At 42.4% G+C, this 26686-nt stretch overlaps 1 protein-coding gene across 1 annotated transcript in view; it reads right to left on the minus strand.

Moving 5' to 3' along the window:
* The window catches only part of fcho1 (FCH and mu domain containing endocytic adaptor 1), a 74443-nt gene extending 48525 nt beyond the window's left edge, over positions 1–25918 (minus strand). The window contains exon 1 of the mRNA XM_034705487.1: positions 25792–25918. The gene's annotated coding sequence lies outside the window, so the exon portion shown is untranslated. The remainder of the gene's footprint in view (positions 1–25791) is intronic.
* Between the last annotated feature and the right edge of the window lie 768 nt (positions 25919–26686).

The following is a 26686-nucleotide window of genomic DNA, read 5'->3' on the forward strand; positions in this document are numbered from 1 at the left end:
TTTGGAAGCGATTACCAAACTTGTTCTAAGTTGAGGAAGATAATACCTGTCCAACATCAGCAGACAGAGTCAAAGGAGTCCCCAGTCTCTGACAGTCACAGGTGCTGCTTCTTTGGTTTAATTTGAGAAGTAAGCATATTGAACTTCCTGCTTATCTTTTGCTTTGATAAAATGTAACCGAGCTCTTTGCACATCTAGCCATCCTCCCAAGGACCTGACCACCACTATTCTTCTTTGTGTAGTTTAACACTTGATGACTGGCGAAGCAATGTTGTTCAAAAACTTTATCAAACAATTGATAAAGTTTGGCCTGCAGGGATTTCATTTAAGAGACTAAACTGGAGATATAAAGTTCCATCAAAGGGCCGACGAGGCTCCACAGCAGAGCTCAAACATTATTGCCTTTTAGGTTTTGAACACTCCTGAACCGTGACTTTAATAGAACCAGATTTGGATCTCTATCCCTCTCAGTAAGCCGTCAGAGACTAAAGGAAAAGCTGAGAGTTTTTGATACCTCTGAAGAGGATTTCGTGACTTTAGTGATCTTGTTCTCTCAAACCTCACACTGAATTAAAAATGAATCCCCTTGCTTTCTTTTCAAAGCGACTTTAAACAAGATTTGTGGGGATTTGGCGTCTCAAAAGACTCAGAGCGAGTCACTGTCAACAAGTAATAAACAGGATTTAGGAACGTCTATCTCTGCCTCATCATTTCTCCTTTTCTGTCCTCTCTATGTCGACCTTCTCTTTGTCGTCTGGCTTCTGCCACAATGACAGGAGTTGTTTACTTCGGCCCTAACTTATCACTGGAGATGGTTACCTCTCATCCCTTGATACATTGCAGTGTGATGTATCATGGTTTCTTTCCCCCAGTGAAAAAAAAGGCTGTAGCATCATCATTTAGCAGTTATTTGAGGTTCATCAGTTACATAATGTTGCTTTAAGCATCCAAAAGTCTGACTCTAACCTACAAAGGACGTCTTCTTAACTTCTGAAATTGAAGTTTGCTTTGTCATGACTGCAGGCGGTGTCTTAATGGATGAAGAGCTTTTTAATTGGGCGATGGAGGGAGGAATTAAACTCACAGCAGCTGAGCACACACTTTCTGACCCCCAGCTCACTCGCATTAACACAAGCAAAAGCACTGAAATTTGTTCCTGCCCTTTCCAAGTGAGTACATAATGCCAAAGTGTCTCCCCAGGGCTGCCCTCCTGCAGGGCGCGGCGTGTGTGTGTGTGTGTATGTGTACTGACAACAGCCCTCTCCCTGTTTTGGCACAGGCTCAGCTCAGGCCTGTTGACCTGGCATCCGGCAGGAGCAACACGCAGAGACAAAAACACAACACACACACACCTCACACCACCCCCCACCTCACACACCTCACACCTTGTTAATTAGCTCAGTGGTGGGACTGGAGGCCCCTGCAGACAGCACTCTGTTTGGCAGAGCAGGTTAGTCCGACACAGAGGGGGGTGAGGATACGAAAGGATACAGAAAGGCCAAGTTACATCACATTAATAATTCAATAAGCCATTTTAATGATTATCAGGGGTGACAGGATGATCAGGTCCTGTGTTAGTTTATTTTAGGCTGGGTAATGAATTTGTGATCATTAGAGAGGTCAGTTATTTCACAGAGCCTGATAAAATCAATCAATCAATCTGTATTTGTATAGCGCCAAATCACAACAAACGTTATCTCAAGACGCTTTTACAAACATAGGAGGTCTAGACCACTCTATGTCAAAGAGACCCAACACCAAGGCAGGGTAAGACTCAGTCTGACCCCACCTTAGTCCATCATGAGCATTGCACATCGCAGTATTTAGCTAGTTACAGTGGTGAGGAAAAACTTCCTTTCAACAGGCAGAAACCTCAGGCAGAACCAGACTCATGTTAGACAGCCATCATGCCTCGACCGAGTTGGGTCTGGAAAGACAGATAGAGGGGAGTAAGAGAGAGAGGTGAGAGTGATGATAGTATCAGCTGGAGTCCAGATCGTCCGCAGCAGGAGGACGTCTACGGCAGCTCAGAGGAATCTACAAGACAAGGGAGCTCAGGGACTCCAGAAAGGTCTATGGTTAGTAACTTTCCATGGGACAGGCAGAGTTAAAGTACGTGATGGGAGGGTTGGGAGGAAGGGGGTGAGCTAGGATCCCAGTGTGTCAGTGCGCCAGTTCCCCCGGCAGTCTAAGCCTGTAGCAGCATAACTAAGACCTGGTCCAAGCCTGATCCAGCTCTAACTATAAGCTTTATCAAAAAGGAAAGTTTGAAGCCGACTCTTAAAAGAGAGGGTGTCTGCCTCCCGGACCCTGACTGGTAGATGATTCCAAAGGAGAGGGGCCTGATAACTGAAGGCTCGACCTCCCATACTACTTTTAGAGATTTTAGGTATAACTAGCAAGCCTGCATGTTGGGAGCGTAGTGTTCTAGAGGGGTAATAGGGCACTATGAGCTCTTTAAGATATGAGGGTGCCTGATTTTTAAGGGCTTTGTAGGTTAGAAGAAGGATTTTAAAATGCACCGTCATGTAAGGCTGCGTGGTTTGACTGCATCATGTCTGCTGTAGAGGAATAGAACGACATCCCCTCAGTGCTCTAGTGTCTTCTCACATGTACGCTTGTGCAGATGGGAAGCACACACACCTGAGGTTGATAGTTATAAGCATGTGGATAAACACCTGCTGTATATGTGGGCTCCATACCTTAGTGATATGCACGGCTGAATAGGCTGCTGTAACGTGGATGTTAGGGGTGTAACGATTCATCTACTACATCGATGTATCGATTTATATTCCTATCCTATCCTATGATCCAACTACATCTATCTGTGCTCGGCAAGTTGGCCTTCCATGACATCTATCGATCTAACGTCTTTTTAAAAGGTAATAAATCGATTGTATGGATGCTAGGAAATAACACATTGGATTTAAAGCTGCTGTTGGTAGGAATGGTGTAAAAAATGTTACTTTTTATCTGCTGGGTTTGAAGAAAAGGTCATAATACCCATCGATAAGTGGAGTAATTTGAGACTATTGCGAAATCTCTGCCTTTTCCAATGCCTTTGTATCAAGCAATGTTATTATTCCCCTTGTTCCCATTATGACGGACCAATCATAGCTAGCCTCCAATCCTCTGTCCTGATTGGTTAAGGGGCGGCCCCTACTACATCCTCCGATTGGTTATGAGTCCGGCGCTATCATGACTGCACACGCCGATCTGTGTTGGGGGGCTAAGAGGAAATCTGGTTGGGAGGGGTAGTGTTGACATTCAAAGTCCATCTCTCTGAACAGATGTTTACTCTGTGAATACCAACAGCAGCTTTAAGCACGGCAGACTTTATATGGATGTGGGTTTTTTTTTGCACTTTTAATGATAGACATGAAACGTTCCTCAATTCAGGCTTCCTGTCTGTGATGTCATCACCACGCGCCAGCAGACAACAAAACATAGCATGGCAGATTGCAGAGAAGAAGCCGGTGAGCAAGAAATTGCGGTCCATTGCGGTCCAGTGTGTGGAAACACTTTGGCTTTTGCATAGACGGAGATGTTCTTAATAAGTCGCTTGCTGTTTGTAGGATATGTAAAGGTCAAGTAAAGAACCACGGTGACACCACAAATCTATTCAACCACCTACTAAGGCGCCATGGGATTTCACACAACGCCGGCCGTCCAGGCACCACTTGCAGCGTTCATCAAGCTAACATCGGCTCTGCAGAAGCCTCAGCTCTCACCAGCATGTTTAGTCAGAAACTAGGACAACACAGGAATCTAGGACTGTCCAGTATCAAGGTATTTATTGAACTGTCACACGGGTTGGATTTTGGGCTAAAAAGTTACTGAATCGATTTCAAGTCACTGAATCATTTCAGATCGCATCGTTCTTAATGAATCGAATCATTGTTAAAAAGAATGGTTACCCCCCTAGTGGATGTTGCTGCTGCACACTTCCCAGCAGTGCCTCTGCAGGTTCGTGCATAAAGTTAAAGCAATGGCTGGTGTCCTGTTATAATGTCCTTATTCAGTTTTAACCAATAATGCTCATTACAATAGCTTCCCCCTGTGTCTCTTTCTTGTCTTCTGGATGCAGAGGGAAACTGCTTTCAGCGGGTGTTTGTGGGCTTTAACGGTCTTATGCAACCTGTAATGAGACACATTTCTCCCTCTGTCTAAGATGCTGAAATTAATTGGTTGTGCTGCTGCCTCCAGTTGGAGCAGCCTTTGAACAAACTTTGCAGTGGACTGTGGTTTGTTTGAGGTCCAAATGGCTTATGAGACTGTGGCACTGTGCCTTTTATAGGAACAAATTCTCCATTAACTCTGGCAGCCATGTTGTTGTTGGTGCCTCTGTAGGAAGTAAACAAGGGTGGAGGGTGTGAACTGTGAGAGGGGGAGCAGCGGAGGTAGGAAAGAGAAAGTCTTGATTTCCATTTTAAAAAATCAACCTGAACTCATAGACTGTATAAAATATGAGCGTATCTGTTCCTGAGCGCTGTTTAGAAGCCAATTGCAGCCATATTGGAAATGAAGAACTCAACCAGGCAGAGTGTGATTTAAAGGGGCGGAGTTTGAGCCTCCTAGCCAACAGCTATGTGTTCCAGTCCAGGAGTCAAGCCAGTCATGTCCTTATTTGGGCAAAAACTCGTAATCTTAATATCTTCTGAACCGTCGCGTTAGAAAAAAATTCGCCCACCGTACAGTGTGTGCCGATAGAGAGATTAGCTACGTAGAGCCAAGCTGTTTTTTGAACCAGGCTGTAAACATGTTTATTAATGCTGCAAAGATCGTCTTTTTCCCATTTATGTCTATGAGGTTTCAGGTGTTTCTGCAGCCAGCCTCAAGCGGATTCTCGATGTATTGCAGTTTATAAAGCTTCCGCATGGGCTTCATAGTTTGAGACCGGAGGCTGCCTCTTGCCTGAACTACATGAAACACGGTCTCAGCAGGTGTGTGTCTAACATGAGTCTGGTCCTGCTGGAGGTTTCTGCCTGTTAAAGGAAGTTTGTCCTTGCCACTGTAACTTGCTAAATGCTGCAAAGTGCTCTGCTCATGGTGGATGAAGATGAGATCAGACTGAGTCCTGTCTGTAAGATGAAACTGAATCTTATCCTGTCTTGATGTTGGGTCTTTGTTAATAATAGAACAGAGTACGGTCTACACCTGCTCTGTTTTTAAGAGGCTTCAGATAACATTTGTTGTGATTTTGATTTGGCGCTAAGATAGATTTGGGGTGGAAAGAGGGATAGAGGGAGATGAAGAGAGAGAAAGACAATAGTGAGATGGTTAGTAGTTGTAGCAACTGGAAGGACAAACTTCTTTTAACAGGCAGAAACCTCAAGCAGGACCAGACTCATGTTAGGCAGCCATCTACTGAGACTGTGTTGGAGTTGGAAAGAGAGATAGAGGGAGAAAAAGAGAAAGAGAGATGATGGTGAGACAGATAGTAGTAGTTGTAGCAGCTGGAAGGACAAACTTCTTTTAACAGGCAGAAACCTCGAGCAGGACCAGATTCATGTTGGGGTTTGAGAGAGGGATAGCAGGAAATTAAGAGAGAGAGATGATAATTGTTATGTCTTCTTTGATCAGTAGAGTTTGGACCTCTAGATTTGACTCACTGATCACTTAAGTGTTACAGTAAATATCCCTTGTTATCTTAAATACTCGTATTCTAATGATATGGGGTCACGTCAAAAGTCTGAAAAACCTAAAATAAAGCAGCAGCTAAGACAAGGAGAAGACCAGACTATGGGATAAAGAAATACAAAAAGAGTTTAATTTAATATCTAGCCTAAATTTATCACAGTATCAACACTCTGTATATAAATTTACAGCCCAAAAACGACAAAGAGGAACTCCAACACAAGCAACTGCTGAAGTGACACTTTAAAGGGTCACCAGCTCACAGCCAATAAAAGCTCCTTAGGCAGAGTTTAACTGCAAAATTCCCATGCAGAGGGAGACCCTGACTGGACCAGATGGTTTTAAAGGAACAGACTGGAGACAAAGAAAGAACGACAAACAACACTTGTTTACTTATTGTAGACATGCAGAGGATCTGAGTTAATCAACTGTTGTCTTGTTTTCATCCTCACGGTTTTGTCACAGCACGATGGAGACACACAAAGACAGGGAGAGGTGTGCACTTGGACCCCATGTGGAGAGCAGCCATGGTGGGATGCATGGAAGAAGCTGACACCCAGCATTCTCCATCTGCTTCCTCCTGAACGTTCGGCTGAAATCAGCTCTGAGGCAAACCAGCAGAGAAGAAGTGGGACACGCTGTGACCTTGATTCCTCGTGCTCAAGATCATCTTTTATTCAGAAATTAATGCCCCCACAGATTTGGGTCTTGGTGGTGTTTGTATACAAGCTCGTATGGTTAGAAAACTGCAGCTAACCTCAAGAGATGGATTACAAAGTGTGAAGAAACGTAAACATAGAGAGCAGACAACGCAGAGATGGGAATATCTTAGAATCAGTGATACTTTGAGTTTGAAGGACTGTTTTTTTTAATAGATAAAATGTCCAGATTTTACTAATCTACCTGTTATAGGTTAATAAACTCCCCTCTGGAAGGGTTGTCAGAACAGATACAGCGGACAACTCGAGGTTCCTTCTTTTCACGTTTATTTCACACTTCAAACGCTCAGTGGCTAGAAGTTGTAAGACTCTTAATTAGTTAGGTTGTAAACCTGCAACATAAGCAGAAAACACAACTCAAAATTAACCACTATAAGTCTACATTAATTATTGTTTGAAACATAATCACTGACAGTATACAATTACTCACCGACAAGGCGTACCAGTCCTGACGCTTAACTAAGTGAAAATGAAACTTTAAGGATTATCTTTACTTTTTGGTAAGCCCTGCCCACTCCACACACACAGTTGGGAGATCAGGATACTCCAATCAAATACAGTCATGTTATGCTCTCATGAAACACCTATCACTTAAACAGAAAATGGTTGCAACTACTGTAAAGTTATACATAAATGAAAGCTGATGGGAATTGTCTAAGAGGCTTAAACCAAGGTGTTTAAGTGAAGCATAACAATATTCAGTTAATCAAGTCAGAAGTAAACTGGGACTGTTCCTCTTTATTGAAGAGCTTATTTTGTTTTTAATAAAGGCATTGTGGGTTTTTATAACAAGAGAAAGGGGAATTCTAAATATGTGTTTAAAAAAAAAAGTTCAAAAAATGTACTCGATCAGTTTCTGTCGGACAACTCTGAAAAGCTTTCAAAGAGGAAACAACAGTCGTAGAATTAAAACAGAGACTTCAGCAGGCTGATATCTTCATGATGACATGGTAACATAATGTTTAGGGATGCACAAAATTAATCGATTAATCGATTGTTAAGACATTAAACGAAACACGCATTTTTGTTTTCAATGTTCCGTCACATGGAATGAACATCATGTGGTCTCATATTACATTCAGCTATCAGGGAGGTGTTTTAAGTGTAAAGCATGTTTCAAAATGAATCAGATGACTGAAGGTGTTGCGCACAGCGGAGACGCTCAGCTGGCGGCTGCGGCTGAGTGACAGGTCTCCACGAGCGCTTTTTTAAAGAGGATCAATACGCAACTGCTGCCAACAACGACACAAAGGTTGACAACTTTAAACAGGAGATTTTAACCTTTAAGATACAAACCAACAGACTGGTTGGAATTGCTAGTAAACTATGTTTGCAGACCAGCAACATCAGAGTCATCTGGGCTTCTCTGCTGCTGGACTGATTATCAATCAATCAATCAATCAATCAATCAGACTTTATTTATAAAGCGCTTTTCATACAACGACATTGTAACACAAAGTGCTGTACATAACTTAAAAATAGAATAAATTAAGAAAAAGATCAAACAACAATCAAGATATTATCTGAGACAATAAATATCCCACAGCCCTCGGCATTACCAGGAGTCACAACCAAGAGTCGTAAAGTATTGAGGTGATCAGTTCTGATATAATGCCCCAACAGTATTTTGTCCCATCCCTATAAACACAGGTATTCCTGGAATATATATATCTATTACCTGTGCCTAACACTTCTGTTTACAGTCCATCCTGCCTGATTAAGTCCTGTTTTTCATGGTGGACGTTGTACGATGAGTCAGAGAGTCACACAAACAAAGAAAATGTGTGCTGAGGGAGAGCAGCAGCACCACAACACAGATAAGGCAGTAAATAAAGAAACACGAGGCTTAATGTGAGCGTCATATCTTCAACAGACAGACAGCAGGTCGGTTCAGGAGTCGAGCCAATCGTTCTTATCAATGGAGACACGCTAACCTCAACTCCTGCTCTCTGCCACCCTCACACCGCCTGACAACACACAGATGGCTGCATTGAAAAATGAAACCCAAAGAAAGGCAGAAAGAGAAGAGTGAAAGAAAGTCTCGTAGACAGAGAAATCTTTTCACGGCTCATTTCATTCCTGAAGGAAATAAATGGAGAATCCTCTCCGCCCATACTAAGCAGCTCTGTTTATATTTCCTTTTTCTATTTCTTGCTGCAGGAGAGAGAGACAGAGAGAGAAGTACAAGCAGGTGTCTCTCTGAAGCAAGTGAGGGAGTGGAGGTCAACATGAACTCCCGCCTCCTCACCGTCTCCTCCTGCTCTCTCTCTCCTCCGGGTGACAGAGGAGATATGAAAGGTTGGACAGAAATTACTCCCCGTGTCACTCCAAACTCTGTCGGTGAAATTACCCGAAAACAGCACAAAATCAAAATGGATTTGGGTTAGATGAAATGACACAAGAGAGAGTGGGATAAAGATGCTTCACTAACCTCTGAACAGACACATTTGTCACACGCTCAGGGAGCAAGGCAGGAGGGAAATGGGAAACGACAAAGAGCTGGAAAAGAAAAAGCAGAAAGACCTTGCAGAGGTGAAAAGCAGAGGAGGAGGTGAATGGAAGATGACAAACACGACCAGACACGTTGATGAATGAGACAGGTAAACATAAACACGCCTCCAAACAGGTGAAGGACGAGTTGGATAAAGGAGGTATGAGTAAAGTGACACAGCGGCTGTGGAATGAATGAGATGAATAGATGGAGAAAAAGAAAACAGTGAAGAAAGCAATGTGACAGTTTGTGTTTTACAGGCTGATGATGGAAACCTTTAAAGATTAAAAACTGTAAGTGTCTGAAAGTGATGACAGAAATGCTCCTGAGGTTCCTTTATTAATGTACCGCCAACAACTGTGTGGACTTATACTCCGTTCAGCCATTACATCATGACCCCTGACAAGGCGAATTCCCCCAGATCCATGTCCGGACCATTAGGGCTCTGTTACAGCACAGGATCTGATTCTAGTTTTCTATTCTAGTCAATGTGTTAACTTCCACTGGATCCACTCCGTTGCGTTCCGTCTGCGTCTCTGATCCGGCACACCAGAGCCTTACGGGTCAGATACAGAGCAGATGGAGCAGGACAGGAAGTCAGGTTTCACCAAAACAAAATGAAAACATCCGGTTGATTTTCAGAATAAAACACTCTGTGTTATCACCAGATCGTATTTCACTTAACTACAACAACAAACCGCCATGATGAGCGGAGCCAGGCCTGGAGTCAACAGGTCAGAGGTTTTCAGAGGACCAGAAAGACAACATGGAGGAGGAGAGGAGGAGGAGAATCGCTCCATCCTACGTTCTGAAAATGTAGCTGGTGGGTGTTGACAGACAAGAGAGCACAAAGACAGACCACAGGAGATTGGACTAAGCTCTGGTGGAAGTCCGACGTTATTATTATTATCACGTCAGTGGGAGGGATTTGTTATTAAAGAAGAAAGAAAGAAAGCTACTTTATTAAGCCCCAGGGGGGAAATTCTTTTTTTTCACTCATGCTATTTTTTGACATGCTACACATACAGTTTTTTTTTGGTATATTCATACAAATGCACACACATGCAGTGAACATGCTTAGGGAGAGATGTCAGAGTGAGGATGCTGCCATCAACCAGAGCACTCCGAGCAGTTGGAGGTTCGGTGCCTTGCTCAAAGGCACCTCAGCAGTGCCCAGGCAAGTGAACCAGCACCTCTCCAGCCACCAGTCCACTTGCCAAACTTCGTCCATACTGGGACTCGAGCCGGTGACCCTTCGTTTCCCAGGCCAAGTCCCTATGGACTGAGCTACTGCCGCCCCCAACTAGTGAACATTTAGTTGTTGAAGTGTTAAAAGCAGGAAAAAATGGGCGAGTGTAAGGATATGAACGACGTTGACCAAATCGAGATGGCTGGACCATTGGGTCAGAGCGCCTCCAAAACTGCAGCCCTTGAGAGACCGTGTTTCCAGTGTGCAGGGGTCAGTACCAACCAAGCAACAACCGCCGGTCTAAAAATATAAGTCCAATGTAGATTTGCTAAAAACTGCAGTTCATAGCCCACACCAATTCAACAAAGACGATCTTTACAGCAGAAATAAACATGTTTACAGTCTGGTACAAAAGACGAGTGTAGTCTGGATAGCTCATTTCTGGATCGGCACACACTGAACAGGGTGTGAATTTTTTTCTAACGCGGCCATTTCGAAGATATTGAGATTACGAGTCTTCCAATGACAGGCACAGCTGACTTGATCGACAGGCGGGAACACTGTAGCTGTTGGCGAGGAGGCTCAAAGCCCGCCTCCGTCACAATCGCTCCACAGCAGCAATATGGCTGCCACCGACGATTGGCCTCAAACAGCGCTTCAGAAACAGAAGGGTGACGTCACGGACACTACGTCCATATTTTATACAGTCTATGGTCAGTACCTACCAAAAGTGGCCAAAGGAAGGAAAACCAGTAGAAGTGGTGACAGGGTGTATTAGGTAAGCGTTCACAATGCTCTGGCTGATTGATGTATCTTATCAAGTAATCGCAGTGACAAGCTGGGTCATATTTTCAGAAGCAGCAGGACCTTTGGAGGTTTATGTCCACAAGTCTGTGCTGAATGTAGTTACCCATTGTTTTGGCCAAGTGGTTATGTGCTGGTACATTCTGACCAAATCCTGATCAATGCATTAGATCTGACGATGGCACAATTAAGTATCTCAGAGCAACATTAGTACCCGAGCTAAATTTAAGGACAATCTGTCCAATGGATTCAGTGAGAATCAAACAGATCTGTGTTAGCTCCAGCTTCTGGGTTGCTTTGAGACTATCATGGTAACTTTATATTATCCAAGTTAATCATTTAAAATAATAATCTCCAGTTAATCAGAAGTGAAAAGAATCACTTGTTGCAGCACTGCAGCTGTAGGGTGTTGAGAATAACATCTCCAGTATGCAGGCAGTGACAGGCGGTGGGAGAGGTAGGACGAGGACAAACAGACTGAATTTAAAGAGCAGCTGGAGGATCATAGGGAAGTCTACTGCACTGCAGATCGACTCGTCCGTCCTTCAGTGTTAGTTTTAAACTTGATTTGCTGAGGCGTGGAAGGGAGATCATTTTACGTCAGGCCTAATTTCCCCTTCCCCACCGCTGACAGCCTTCTGCACCTCTCTGCTACGTCTACCAGCGTGGGATGACTCACTGCTGTGCCTGGTTATTTAGAGCAAGACTTCTCTGTGGACATTTGGTAGCTTTCATCAATATGAAACCTGCGTGGGTTGTTAGGATTGGTCAAGCTCCGTTACAGGCTGCAGTTAATCTCTAAAGATGACGCACGATTGAGTTTCTGTGAATGGACCATATCTTTTAAAAGCACAATGAAGCACCGGATACATTCTGTATCACTGCATTGGGATCACTAAAGGTGGGGAAACACTTTGCCTCAAGGCACAACATATAAAACAGTGAATCCAAGCCAACACATCAACCTTTAAAAGACTCAGAGCTTTTAATATTTTCATTTGAATAATTTGAATTCCCTTTCATTTTGACTCAACCAGTCACTATATCATGACCTCTCAAGGAATAATTAATACAGAAACTTACTTTGTAAGGGCAGTTTGTGGTTTTTAGTCAGATATAATGATGCACCTTTATATGGTTGTCTTGCAAACTGAAAAAAATAATGCAGAGTTCCTGTATTGTGATAATATCGCTGGGTGTCTAATCTTATTGTTTAGTTTCATGATGTATCGTATTCTATTGTTTTGCATTGTGTCATGAGTTACCCTGAAAGTAGATAATAATGCTTATAATAGAAACCTGTCCCCTACAGGATATCTCAGTCCAATTCAGGGTCTGCAGCCTTCGAAGGCCGCATTTGAAGACCAAATGCATCACATTGAAGGCAGTCCTATTTCGAAGGCACCTCCAAATGCATCATACTTTTCCCATGGAGGACGCATCAGGCACATCCTTCATGGTCCAGCATATCCTGTGATTCTTTTCACGCCAGCTCAACAACAAGATGTTGGACTTAAGACAACTGCATTGTAACTTTAATTTATCTTCAAAATGTCTGATGCAGGGTGCCTTTGGTCTAGCGGTCAAAGCGTGAGCCCCATATACAGAAGCTATAGTCCTCGTCACAGAGGCTGCAGGTTCGATTCCAGCCTCAACCATTTACTGCGCGTCTTCCCAGATTCTCTGCACCCTACGTTTCCTGTCTCTCTTCAGCTGTCCTATCCATTAAAGGCGAAAATGCCCCAAAATAATTTTGGTATGCTAACAAGTGAGCAAGCGAGCTACCATATGGTAGACAACAGGACAGGAAAAGATAGTGACGAAAACAGGGAATCATCCATAGACCCAAGAAGCAACCTCCAGCCGCAAGAAAGGAAGCCAATGCGAAAGGGTAAAAACTGCAGTTCCTTGAGTGTCCACTAGAGGCTGGCTCCAGAAGCACGGAAAACCACATACACACCAATTTAAAAAAGCAGATCTTTACAGCAGGAATAAAGATGTTTACAGCCTGGTTGAAAGACCGATTTAAGTCTGGATATCTCATTTCTCGATCGGCACATACTGTACAGGGGTGAATTTTTTCATAACGCAGCAACTTCAAAGATATTAAGATTATGAGTTTTGCATAATGAAAGGCACAGCTGACCTGATTAACAGGCAGGAACCATAGACTGTATAAAATATGGATGTAGTATCCGTGACGTCACCCATCTGTTCCTGAGAGCGGTTTTGAAGCCAATCGACGGCGGCAGCCATATTGGAAATGCAGAACTCAACCAGGCAGAGTGTGACGTAAAGGAGTGGAGTTTGAGCCTCCTAGTCAACAGCTATGTGTTCCAGTCCAGGAGTCAGTCATGTCCTTATTTGGGCAAAAACTCGTAATCTTAATATCTTCTGAACCGTTACGTTAGAAAAAAATTCACCCCCGTACAGTGTGTGCCGATAGAGAGATTAGCTACGAAGAGCCAAGCCGTTTTTTTAACCCGGCTCTAAACATGTTTATTAATGCTGCAAAGATCCTTTTCTTTGAATTGGTGTCTATGTGGTTTCAGGTGTTTCTGCAGCCAGCCTCTAGTGGACGCTCAATGAATTGCAGTTTATAACACTACCGCATGGGCTTCATATTTTGAGACCGGAGGTTGCCGCTTGGCAGTAACACTGTAGTTGTTGGCTAGGAGGCTCAAAGCACGCCTCTTTACCTCACACTAGCTCGACAGACGTTAGTGAGTTCAGCTTTTCCAATATGGCACCTGCCAAGGATAGGCTTCAGAAACAGATGGAGGACAGTCTACAGTCTATGGTTACACCAGGCCGAGCAATAATACCAAATATGTTCTGGTTTCAGCTTCCCAAATTTGAGGATTTGCTGCTTTTCTCAGTTTCATATTCTATGAAGGGAATAACTTTGGGTTTTGGATAGCTGGACATTATTTTTTTTACATGTAATCAAACAAAAGTTTCATTGATAAATCCAGAAAAACAGATAAGGAAATACAGTTCCATCAAACGTCTGCATCAGACGCTAATCTGAGAGGAGAAACAGTATCCTGATGGTGAGTCATTGTGCGTCTATAATGAAGACAAGATAATTACTCTGCTACAATCATCAACAACAAATTCAACATCCCCTAATTGTCAGCACAGCCCACTAAGCCAGATGCGTCAACAGAATCACTACAACCAGAGCCTGCATTTAAAGATGACACACTGCAACCAACAATCACATCATCATCGCCAACTTGATGACAGAATTACAGCCTGTGTTTAATGACTAAAACAGCTCTGAGACTCTGCTGCACACAGCTCCCCCTCCTCCTCTGAAGCCATAAACAGGCTGCTTGGTGAACATGTGCTTGAACCCCCGGTGACTGAGGCAAACAGTGAGACAGTAACACAATAGACAGGAGGCAGAGAGACGGAGAGACGGGGAGAGAGAGAGAGAGACAAGCAGAGTGATAATCACAACCCAGGCTGTCAGCTCCCCATTGTCTCGGCCTGAATGTGCTTTTGTCACTGCAGCACACAGCCTCGGTCCAGTCCAGTCTGTGACAGCGTGCCAGGCGGGCACCACTTCTGAGCCCCAGCATGACCAGCAGAGTGATAGAAAACACCCTCACAACACCAACACACACCGAGGGCCACAGACCGCAGGAGGTGAAGACTCGTGAAGTGCTGCTGTGAATGAAAACAGAGCTGGAGGTGGTTGAATCGGCGGAGAGACTGAGGGAACAATTTCACATCCAAGCTCCCAGTTTTAATCCTTTAACTCATTAACTGTCTCCCTTTTATTCTTAAAGGATCCATCAGTACATCATGCACTTGTTATCAGACAAGGGGAAGGTGAGGTAGCAGTGTAAACACACTTTAAAGGAGTAAACAAGCGTCATCTCTCCGTTTGAGACTCCTTCCCTTCTCGCTTCTGTTCTGATAAAAAATGATCTCACTCTGAAATCACTGCCAGCGACTCTCCATGCTGCAATTAAGACAACAAACAAAACAATTAGTGTTGCCACTTACAATCACTTTTTTGTTTTGCCTCGTCTGAAACCCCAGAATTATCATTTTGATGACGCGAGTCGAAGTAAGAAGCAATGATTATACTACAAACATGAGCAACAGGCGACTGTTTTGCATCTCAGGCTGATAAATGACTTCAATTATCAAGAGATTATCAAAGTTATCCCAAGTTCCTTTATCTTAAAGGCTGATGACTGATTACTCCAGCTCTACTTATCTGTTATGTGAATAATAAGGGGAAATGAAACAAGAAAAACAAGCGATTAAGACTGAAACTGTCTCCTCTGCTAAGCCCTGAGATAAAAATAACATGTCGGTGTTTCTTTGCAGCTTCATAATGGTAACCGGCACAGGATGGTTGTGTTACAGCTGCTAAGGCAACAACAGTTCATGCAGAGAACAGAAACTGATACGTGGTTTCTTTTTGGTGGTAATAAATAGAAGAAACAAGATTTAACAAGTCACCGTTACCGCGTTGGTGTTTCCCTAAAGACATCTGTGCATTTGAATGAAAGCAGCAGGGCCTGAGTTTCAGTCTCAGCAGATGTGTGTCTAACATGAGTCTGGTCCTGCTGGAAGTTTCTGCCTGTTAAAGGAAGTTTATCCTTGCCACTGTAACTTGCTAAATGCTGCAAAGTCCTCTGCTCATACTGCATCAGACTGAGTCCTGTCTGTAGGATGGGACTGGATCCTATCCTGTCTTGATGTTGGGTCTTTGTTAACAGGTCTAGACCTGCTCTGCTTGTAAAGAGTCTTCAGATAACGTTTGTTGTGATTTGGCACCTTCTAGATATGATTGATTGATTTTATCAGTATGCTTAAACATACTGTATTTAAGATGGTTATGAAACAGACTTGAATTAATCCTGATGTCTACATATAATCTGCATCAAAAGCTAGCTCAACCACCAGGAAACTGACTCTATAGTTAGTAGGGGTGCAACGGATCAAAAAACTCACGGTTCGGGTCGGGTCACGGTTTTGAGTCACGGATCGGATAATTTTTCGGATCAGCAAAAAAAAATACATATATATATAACTTTGTCCTCCATTTATTTTGTAAAACACTTGTAAACTTTTGCCCATTAAATAAAAACAACATTCAACTCAAAATGTACTGCATGTGCAAAGCACCCTATCTGTGGGCCCAGTCCTGCCTCATTCACTGCATTTCATGGCATGGCAAGTGAAGGAGCAGAGGAACTTCAAAAGTTTCACTCCATTCTTCTTTCAACCGCTGATTTTTACCGTCCACTTTTCTTTGAGCAGCAAACTGTGAACACACCGTTTTATTCTAGGGTCCTACAGCTGGCAAAGTGCCAATATGCGAACTGCTCCATAAACAAAAGTGAAAGTTAAAAATTGCACTGGCAGCATTGGACTCTAAGTGACCCAGTAACAGCCTGTCTGCGTATCGTTGACATGGAGACAAGTCCCGGTAAACACTCGGTGATCCGACCAAAACACAGAGTGAAGGAATAACAGTTCGGGGACCACAAATGGGCGGCCGGATGCGGCCCGCGTGCCGCGTATTGACGGCCTCTGGTCTACTGGGTGCGCAACGGAATTTCATAACGTGGCTCAAGCACATTCAGCATTCACTGTATTTCACAGGGAAACCAAAATGCTCCCATACATGTGACTTACAAGATACAGAAGGGTTTTCAAGTCCTTCTGCTCCTTCACTTGCCATGACTACCACTGTGCTTGACGAGTGAGTGTGGATTGAACATGTGGTCATCACGTAAACATGCACAACTTTTTTCATCAACCGATCCATGGACCACGTCCGTGCCGAACCGTGGAGAGGCATCCGTACGGTTCACGGATCAACGATGATCCGTTGCACCACTAGTAGTTAGTTTCTGTGTAGTTACCATAGACTGTATAAAATATGGACATAGTATCCGTGACGTCACCCAATCGACGGCGGCAGCCATATTGGAAATGCGGAACTCAACGAGGCAGAGTGTGACATAAAGGGGCGGGGTTTGAGCCTCCTAGCCAACAGCTATGTGTTCCTGCCCGGGAGTCAGTCATGTCCTTATTTGGGAAAAAACTCGTAATCTTAATATCTTCTGAACTGTCGCGTTAGAAAAAAATTCACCCCCCGTACAGTGTGTGCCGATAGAGAGATCAGCTACGTAGGGCCAAGCCGTTTTTTGAACCAGGCTGTAAACATGTTTATTAATGCTGCAAAGATCATCTTCTTTGAATGGGTGTGTATGTGGTTTCTGGTGTTTCTGCAGCCAGCCTCAACTGGATTCTCGATGAACTGCAGTTTATAACACTTCTGCATGGGCTTCATCGTTTGAGACCGGAGGTTGCCGCTTGGTAGTTACTCTACTGCCTGTCACCACTCTGACAGGGTCGAGTTTGATGAAGGATCTAAAAGCACATAGACAAGACAGGCTAGAGGCTAACCAGAGATGTTTTTCTTTCTGGTGTTTGTCTTTTCATTGCTTCACCTAAGTTATGTTTCTAATGTCTTATCATCAATCAATCATTATCATTAGAAGATGGAGAGGCATGTTTTCCCTGTTTTGGTTTTGGTCAGAGAGAGAGAGAGAGGTGAGGCAGGGTGGAGAGGAACAGATGGTTACAATAGAAATACGCAAACTGGCGGCTCTACGGAAGAAACGTGTCACATCATCATTATTATTCATTTATTTTTAAGTTACATTTTTGTAGCTTTTACCCCTTTTTTTGTATTTCTAGGAGAAGACAGTGGATAGAGAAGGTGACGGAGAGAGAGTGAGGGGATGACATGCGGGAAGGAAGCTACAGGCTGGAATGGAACCCTGGCTGCCTGCTAAATGCACGGGTATCTTAACCATGAGGCTAAATGCACGCCCACATACCACATCATTTTAATGCAACATAAGTATATTGATATAAACAATATTGTCTTACCCTAAATACATTGATATATCTTCAAAACTTGATACATTGACGAGGAGTAGTTATCAGATTTGCCTACAGACTAATATACATAATATTGTATAGTGCTTTTAGCACTAGATTGATGAGCGCTTTGTGCTGATCTGCACTCAGGGATCCAAATTGGCTTCAGAAAGGAAAATGTGGTTTTGGAACACCTCTGAGTAAAACTTTAAAAATTATACCAATTGAAACAAATTGTCTGTTTTGTCCAAGCTGTTTAAAACTGAAAGATCTTCAGGTAACAGTGACGTAAAACTAAAATTAAACATCACATGAGAAGCTGAGACCCGCCAATGTTTGACACTTTAACTATCAGTCCATGTACAAATTGTAGCAGTTTCAATATCTTGCCTTTGCTTCATGGATGGGTACATAAATGATATATTAATTGATAAAACAGCATAAAAAACAAGACATCTAGAGCATCATTAACAAGTCCTATGAATGAACATCAGATTAAAGGTGTCCCTCCTCCTGGATGACTCCTTTCTTCCTCTGAGGTAATTCAAATAATCTCAAAAAGAACTCATCCTTCATGCTGCTGTTGAGTGAATTAGCTGAACCATATCTCTTTTCATTCACCTCTCTCATCTTGTCGCGCTTGCTTTTTAGTCACAGCATTAAATGAACCAGTAACCCAGAAATAGATCCAGGACTAGAGCCAGGGGGGATGCCGCCCCCGGACCCTCCCATCTGCCACGAGGAGACCTTGGCCGGGCTCATTCACAACCTCAGGCGTGGGTCGTTGTTTTACCCAGAGGACACGTGTACGAGATCACACAGCGTTACACCACCTGTTACTGTCACCTGAACATGGAGAGCATGTATCGCTTTATAAATCCAGAGCTCTGAATAGAGAGTCTAAAGAGTTTCACTTGTGGTTTCATTTCATAAAAAGGTGACTGATTCCTGCCTCTTATTTCCTGCCTTTGGGTTCTGCCCCGCTTGGCAGAGAAGCAGGGAGGCCTTGCAGCACTCTAGCCTACATATGAGAGGCTACACATGTATTATTAATATTTGTCACTGGCATCGTACAATGTGCCAGTGACAAACGGGGTCACAATAAGTTATAGTAAGAGGATCCTTGTAGGTCAAAGAGAACAAGAGGAGTCATCAGGGTAGCTGGAGTCTGACTGATTAACTATGCATGACTGCGAGCGTGAGCACATGAGCGTTCCTGCTCGTTTGAATATTTAAGTCGGCGTTCAGCAGGTTGTTGTTAGATAAAGCGTCACTCTTGGCGCAGGAATCAAGCTCATTCAAATAAAAATGCAAAAGAGGAAGATTATCTTATTCAACGGCCTCTTGTCTTTCGCTCTCACCCTTCTGGTTCTCTCTGTCAGCCCGTGTTTGTGGAGGCTGGAAAAAAGCACCAGGCTTTTCAATTTGTGGCGCAGTAATTGGTTGTATGCTGAGCGGATGTGAGGAAGCAGCCTGTCAACCAAACCTTGAGGATGTCATATGAGTGTTGGGCACTGTTTTCGTGCCTCAGATAAATTCTCAAAGGTCCAGCTTTTTTTCGTTTTGTGAAATCTAAGTGACAACATGTAAAGTATCTCAAATGGAGCGATTCTTAAGTGTCACTTTCAGAGGTTTGTTTTCATTTTGCCGTCATCGAACGAGAGCAGCCCGACTACTTTGATTGGTGATGAATCACTCCAGACATCTTCAAGAATAAAAGGTTAAACTTATGCCCTTCTAGCTTCTTACAGGAAAACACGTCTTGATTGAATCTGTCTTCTAATTTTTGGCCATTTTCGCCTTTTATGGATAAGACAGCTGAAGAGAGAGAGGAAATGTGGGGAGCAGAGAGAGGGGGAAGACATGAAGTAAATGGTCGAGGCCGGTAATCAAACCTGCAACCGCTGGGACAAGGACTATAGCCTCTGTGTATGGAGCACGCACTAAGACCATTAGGCCAGTGGAACCCCTTAATTGGTCACTTTTAAGCGCTGATGAAAAGTCTCTGAGCTCTGGACTGAGGAAGCGATTTAAAGATTTCATTTTAGGCTCTTGGAATCTGTGATGAGCATCTTTCTCAGTTTCTTAAATTAATTAATGTCGACGTGTCTTGGTACACAGCTACGAACATGTAGCTATGTGGCTATGCTAACTAGCGCTAGCACTTATCCATGATAAATAAAAATCATCCACTAGATCTTCAAATCTGCAGACGTGGGGAGTAAAACTGACCTCTGCCAGAAAGGCAGCAGGACCTTTCTGAAGGATTGATCACAGATTCTGTGTTTCTTGTTGTTTTACTTATCAGTCTGTTGACGTGCGTCTTGGTACACAGCTACAGCTACGACATGTAGCTATGTAGCTATGCTAACTAGCGCTAGCATTTATCCATGATAAATAAAAATCATCCACTAGATCTTCAAATCTGCAGACGTGGGGAGTAAAACCGACCTTTGTGTTTATTAAGACAGCCTACAACTAGCATGCCTCCCTCCTAAGCTCCTTGTTAGCACACATTTGTGCAGGTAATAAAAAACGGAGGAGGGATTCAGTATTATTTTATACAGTCTATGGGCTGAACAAGCTCCGAGCTCTGACTTCGTGACAGACCGGATATTGTTGTTACGTAACAAAAACACGGAAGTCTGAAACGGCTCGTTTCACACACATTTACAGAAAGGTGGAGAAATCAGAACAGGGGCAGAATGGATTTTTTTCATTCTCGGGGGGTTTGTAGACAGGGACACATATTTCAGGTAGAGAACCATTAAAAAGTCAATTTTGCATGATATGTCACCTTTAAGAGACTTCATGATGAGAGACTTCGGATTATAAAAATAACAATGACCCTGATGATCTTTGCATTCGTTTCTTGTAATTCCTTCATGTCTTTTTTTTCAAATGAATTTTGGTGTTTTTAAATTGTGGTTAGTGTTTCTTCCTCTTAAAACGTCACTGGAACATGTTTCACAAACTGCCTGTTGCTAAACTATCTCAGAGAAGATGCAAACCGCCCACAATGCCAGCATTTCCTTTCACGTTGGACCACGGAAAAAAAACTGAGTTTGTCCAACGGTTGACTTTTTTATTAGCCCACAGAAAACCCTCTGCTCTGAGTCAGGAGTTAGGTGTACAAGCTTTCAAGCATTAAATTGGAGGGTAGAGATAAGGATGTGATAAGATACAGATAACATTAGTTTCTGACATCGATGCATGGAGCATTTTTACCATTTCTGTGGAGTGGACGGGGTAAATATCGTCTGATAGTGATGTTGAATCTTTGTTCTAAGCAGATCTACTTCAGGTTAGTCGGCTCCTACCCTGTAGTAGAAGTAGGCCCTACTCCACAGCCTTTGTTCAGTGAATAAACACTCATCATCAAGCACCACGCAGTACCAAATAACACTTGCCAAGATCGCTTCTCTAATCTGATGAGAGCTGAAAGAAGACAGCTGTTCTTTCCACTACTTCGTTTCTCCCTTCCCTGTACCTCTCTCTCTCTCTTCCTCTCTCTCTCTCTCTCTCTCTCTCTCTCTCTCTCTCTCTCCATCCCTCTCACCTTGATTTTCTTTCTAAGCATCTCACCTGGGAAAAGTCTTCCTCCTGTTTCAACCAGAGCTCCAGGAGGAGTGTTTATTTACCTTTTCTGATATCGAAACACCGCACAGGGCCACGCAACTCACTCCTGTCATTTGCTCTCAGATTGCAGAGAGGGAGAGAGAGAGGACACTGGCAGAATGACAGTTTGAAGATACCGTGGGTTATGCTTTATCTGTTGTGAAATTATGCATTTACTGTGCAGAGGGGAATTCCAGTCTGGTTGCAGAGATTCACTCGCAGCAATAATCAAGTAGAGTGCCTTTAAGAACACGAGGGTTTGTAGAGTTCAAAGATATTTAAAGAAATGCATTAAAGAATAAAAGAGTTGAATCTTATAACTGGTTGACATTTGATGGATTATCTGTTTCTTTCTAAGAGAAACCTTCGCCACATTTTCAACAAGAAACATTCAGACAAAGGGGGCAGTAGGTCCTCTCCTTTAGATCAGGGGTTCCCAATATTTTCAATCCCCAAAATATTGGTGCCAAAAACTTGCGACCCCCACTGTCCCTCAAAGTGATTTAATGTGGCTTCATTTAGCTGGTCTGCAGAAAATGACCCTACCTATCTGAGCATGTGTCTGTGTTTCCTGTGCCGTTATGAATGAACCTGCTGCTACTGATGCTTTTGATAATTAACTGTTCACTAACTCTAAACTTAGGAGTCATCTGACAAAAAGAAAGGCAGAAAACTCATTACATTTTCTATTTTCATGGCTGTATTAAAAGTTTAGCTTCTATTCGTGTTGATATTTTTTACTATAATGGGTTAGATGTACTATTTTTAGATCATTAAAGAAAACACATTCTGGAAGGCATCTCACGACCCCCCAGGGGGTCCCGACCCACACTTTGGGAACCCCTGCTTTAGATGAGTGATTTAATATTTGAGGTTGTGAAATAAAACGTGCTTATGCAGGAGAAGATGATCTGTTAAAATACTGCATGACATCAAGGAACCACTGTGTTGGGGCGCTGGTGGCCTAAGGGGGTCCAAGCGCCCCACGTACAGAGGCTACAGTCCTCGTTGCAGGGGTCGCTGGTTCGATTCCCGACCGGCCGACTATTTCCTGCATGTCTTCCCCCTCTCTCTACTCCCCACATTTCCTGTCTCTCTTCAGCTGTCCTATATAATAAAGGCAAAAAAAGCCCCAAAAAATTACTTTTAAAAAAAAGGATCCAGTATTACTGTCAATATAAAACACTATGTCGATGAGGTTAATCCACATGAAGTACAGAGTTTCTCATTAAAGCTCTACTTCTTCACATCTCCATCTTGGGTACCATTCTCCAATGGAGGCAAACACATCAGACCGCCATACATCGGATCTCTACAGACCAGGTAATACTTGTATGAACAGCTCTCTCTCCATCTAACCCAGAAACCCAATAACAAGTCTGTGATGTCCAGCAGTTAAAGTGACTCTGAGTCAGATTTGAGGCTGAGCTAAGAGTCAGGAATAGTCATGACGGGAGGGGATGATTTCAGCATGTCATTAAGATATAATCTATCATGTTCAGGATGCTGTAATCTGAGAATTATGAATGTTTTTCTTCACTAAAACTTAAAGCAGATAACTTACAACTCAGAAATGTTTGCAACTGATCTCCTGCTGTTGACTTATTAATACGGAAACAGTAAAAGCTGCTTCAAAACATCCGCATGAGAGCACATGGAAACTTCTTTCAACAAGAAAATCATCACAATTATTTGAGAAACACATGTCAGTGTTTATGTTTGTTTTTGCAGATTCTTCATCTCTGAAATACTGATGTGTAAATGTATGCAATATGACAATCATGCACCGGTAGGGCTCAAGTCAAAGGGTTATATGAATGCAAACTTCCAAACCAATAACCCCACATCAACTCTAGAAATGACTCATTTGAGTCCCTTGAATGCCACAGTGCCAACTGAATGTATGTCAGTAGGAGCTATATGAAAATAGGGCTCAAATCAAAAGGTTATATGAATTCAAACTTGTTAAAATCATCACTGCAAGAGGTAACTTGTCATTTAAAGCAGGAGGATCTTTTGACCTATGAAATTCAGTGATATTTATTTAAATTTCCAAACCAATAACCCCACATCAGCTCTAGAAATGACTCTTATTTGAGTACAAGATGACTGCACATCATTTGAATGCCACAGTGCCAACTGAATGTATGTCAGTAGGAGGAATATCAAAATTCAGTCTAAGACAACCCTGCCCAAACTTAAATCAGATAACTTACAACTCAGAAATGTGTGCAACTGATCTCCTGCTGTTGACTGAAACAGTAAAAGCAGCTTCAAAACATCCACATGAGAGCACATGGAAGCTTCTTTCAACAAGAAAATCATCACATGTATTTGAAAAACACATGTCAGTGTTTATGTTTGTTTTTGCAGATTCTTCATCTCTGAAATACTGATGTGTAAGAGTATGCAATATGACAATCATGCACCAGTAGGGCTCAAGTCAAAGGTTTGCAAACTTCCAAACCAATAACCCCACATCAGCTCTAGAAATGACTCATTTGAGTCCCTTGAACGCCACAGTGCCAACTGAATGTATGTCAGTAGGAGGAATATCAAAATTCAGTCTAAAACAACCCTGCCCAAACTTAAATCAGATAACTTACAACTCAGATATGTGTGCAACTGATCTACTGCTGTTGACTTATTAATACTAAAACAGTAAAAGCAGCTTCAAAACATCCACATGAGAGCACATGGAAACTTCTTTCAACAAGAAAATCATCACATGTATTTGAAAAACACATGTCAGTGTTTATGTTTGTTTTTGCAGATTCTTCATCTCTGAAATACTGATGTGTAAGAGTATGCAATATGACAATCATGCACCAGTAGGGCTCAAGTCAAAGGTTTGCAAACTTCCAAACCAATAACCCCACATCAGCTCTAGAAATGACTCATTTGAGTCCCTTGAATGCCACAGTGCCAACTGAATGTATGTCAGTAGGAGCAATATGAAAATAGGGCTCAAATCAAAAGGTTATATGAATTCAAACTTGTTAAAATCATCACTGCAAAAGGTAAACTGGTCATTTAAAGCAGGAGGATCTTTTGACCTATGAAATTCAGTGATATTCATTTAAACTTCCAAACCAATAACCCCACATCAGCTCTAGAAATGACTCTTATTTGAGGCCCTTGAATGCCACAGTGCCAACTGAATGTATGTCAGTAGGAGTGATATCAAAATTCAGTCTAAGACAACCCTGCCCAAACTTAAATCAGATAGCTTACAACTCAGAAATGTTTGCAACTGATCTACTGCTGTTGACTTATTAATACTAAAACAGTAAAAGCAGCTTCAAAACATCCCCATGAGAGCACATGGGAAATACTTTCAACAAGAAAATCATCACAATTATTTGAAAAACATATTTGAATGTTTGTGTTTGTCTTTATCTCTGAAATACTGATGTATAAACATATGCAATATCAAAATAGAGCTCAAGTCAAAGGGGGTTTACATTATTGCAAACTTGTTAAATCTTCAAGCAGGAGGATCTTTTGACCTATGAAATTCAGTCATATCTTTGTAAACTCCCAAACCAATAACCCCACATCAGCTCTAAAAATGACTCTCATTTGAGTCCCTTGAATGCCACAGTGCCAACTGCATGTATGTCAGTAGGAGGAATATCAAAAATCAGTCTAAGACAACCCTGCCCAAACTTAAAGCAGATAACTTACAACTCAGAAATGTTTGCAACTGATCTACTGCTGTTGACTTATTAATAAAACAAGACAATCAGCACAATTATTTGAAAAAAATTTGTTTGTTTTGCAGATTCTTTAGCTCTGAAATACTGATGTTTAAGAGTTTACAATATGACAATCATGCACCGGTGGGGCTCAAGTCATGGGTTTACATGACTGCAAACTTGTTTAAATCTTCACTCATCATCATTTAAAGCAGGAGGATCTTTTGACCTATGAAATTCAGTGATATCTATGCAAACCAATAACCCCTCATCAGCTCTAAAAAATGACTCTTATTGAGTCCTTTGAATGCCACAGTGCCAACTGCATGTATGCCATTAGGAGCAATATCAAAATTCAGTCTAAGACCACCCTGCCCCACCTTGCAGAAGATGCTCATTCATAATCCCTCTGCAGAAATACATCATTGTTTTCAAACCTTCCATTCCCTACTTAACTTTAATCTCTTTATTAACATTAAATGTTAAGTTCTGTATGTGCTTTCCTTGTGTTAGTTTCTTCAGTGTTGCAGAATGTCCACACAATGTGCCACACTAACGTGTCTACTCCTGCTGCCAGTCTCAATTCAACAATGTCACTGCCATGCACTACCAACTCGGTGTTTTTAACAGCCTAGCATTAGCCCAGTGTGTCGGGTCAAAAGCTGAATATAACTCAGACCCAGAGGGAAACAAAGACAGAGGTTCAGTAGTTACCTTAAACTCTTCTCCAGCCTCGTCTATGGAACATTTCCCATCCTTTCAGCTGCTACGGTCCAACACTTGTGAGCTCCCGGAGCGGTTTCCCTGTAGTAGTAGAAATCCACCAGACTCTTTTCAGTGTGCGCGCACACTCCCGCCCAGCTCGGCGCTGATTGGCTGCTGCACTCGTCAATCAGGGAGAGACGTAGAGTAGGCATAGCAACCGCAAGAAGGCGGGTCTTAAAAAGTATACTAGACGCTTATTGGATAACTGCTTCCAGGGTCACACCCACTTCATACAGGAGGTAGAAATAAATGAAAAGGAGCTGAGAGACAGAGTTTCTGTGTCCTAGCTTTTTTATAATAACATCAAAGAAAGGTGAAGGAAAGTTCAGTCATTTCTAACTGTCTGAAACAGCTTCACTGGAAACTGCAGCTCTCCTTATTTAAGGCATCACTGTCAGGAAGTATCTCATGTATATTAAGTCTGGTGGTGCTTCTGCTCCTCCCTCAAGCTTCTGAATTTAATGATGATTGATGGGTTTTTAAATGAATCCACCTGTCCCATACAAATAACTGAGCAACACACTTTACCTTCTCCTGCACTGTCACAGCTAAATTAAATGTAACACATGAAATAGAATAGAATAGAATAGAATAGAATAGAATGTACTTTATTAATCCCAGAAGGGAAATTCAGGTGTCTGTCAGCTCATCTCACTGCAAAAACTTAAAATCTTACCAAGTGAATTGTCTCTTTTCTAGTCAAAATGTCTTCTCCCACTTGATTTAAGATACATGTACCTAACAAGTAACATTTGAGAAAGATAGAGGGACTTGTTTTAAGACATCTTAAATATCTTGTTAAGTCAAACAATCTTGAAATGATCTTGTTTTGAGTTTTAATTTA

Source organism: Notolabrus celidotus, chromosome 2 (genome assembly GCF_009762535.1).
Source record: "Notolabrus celidotus isolate fNotCel1 chromosome 2, fNotCel1.pri, whole genome shotgun sequence".
Classification (NCBI taxonomy): domain Eukaryota; kingdom Metazoa; phylum Chordata; class Actinopteri; order Labriformes; family Labridae; genus Notolabrus; species Notolabrus celidotus.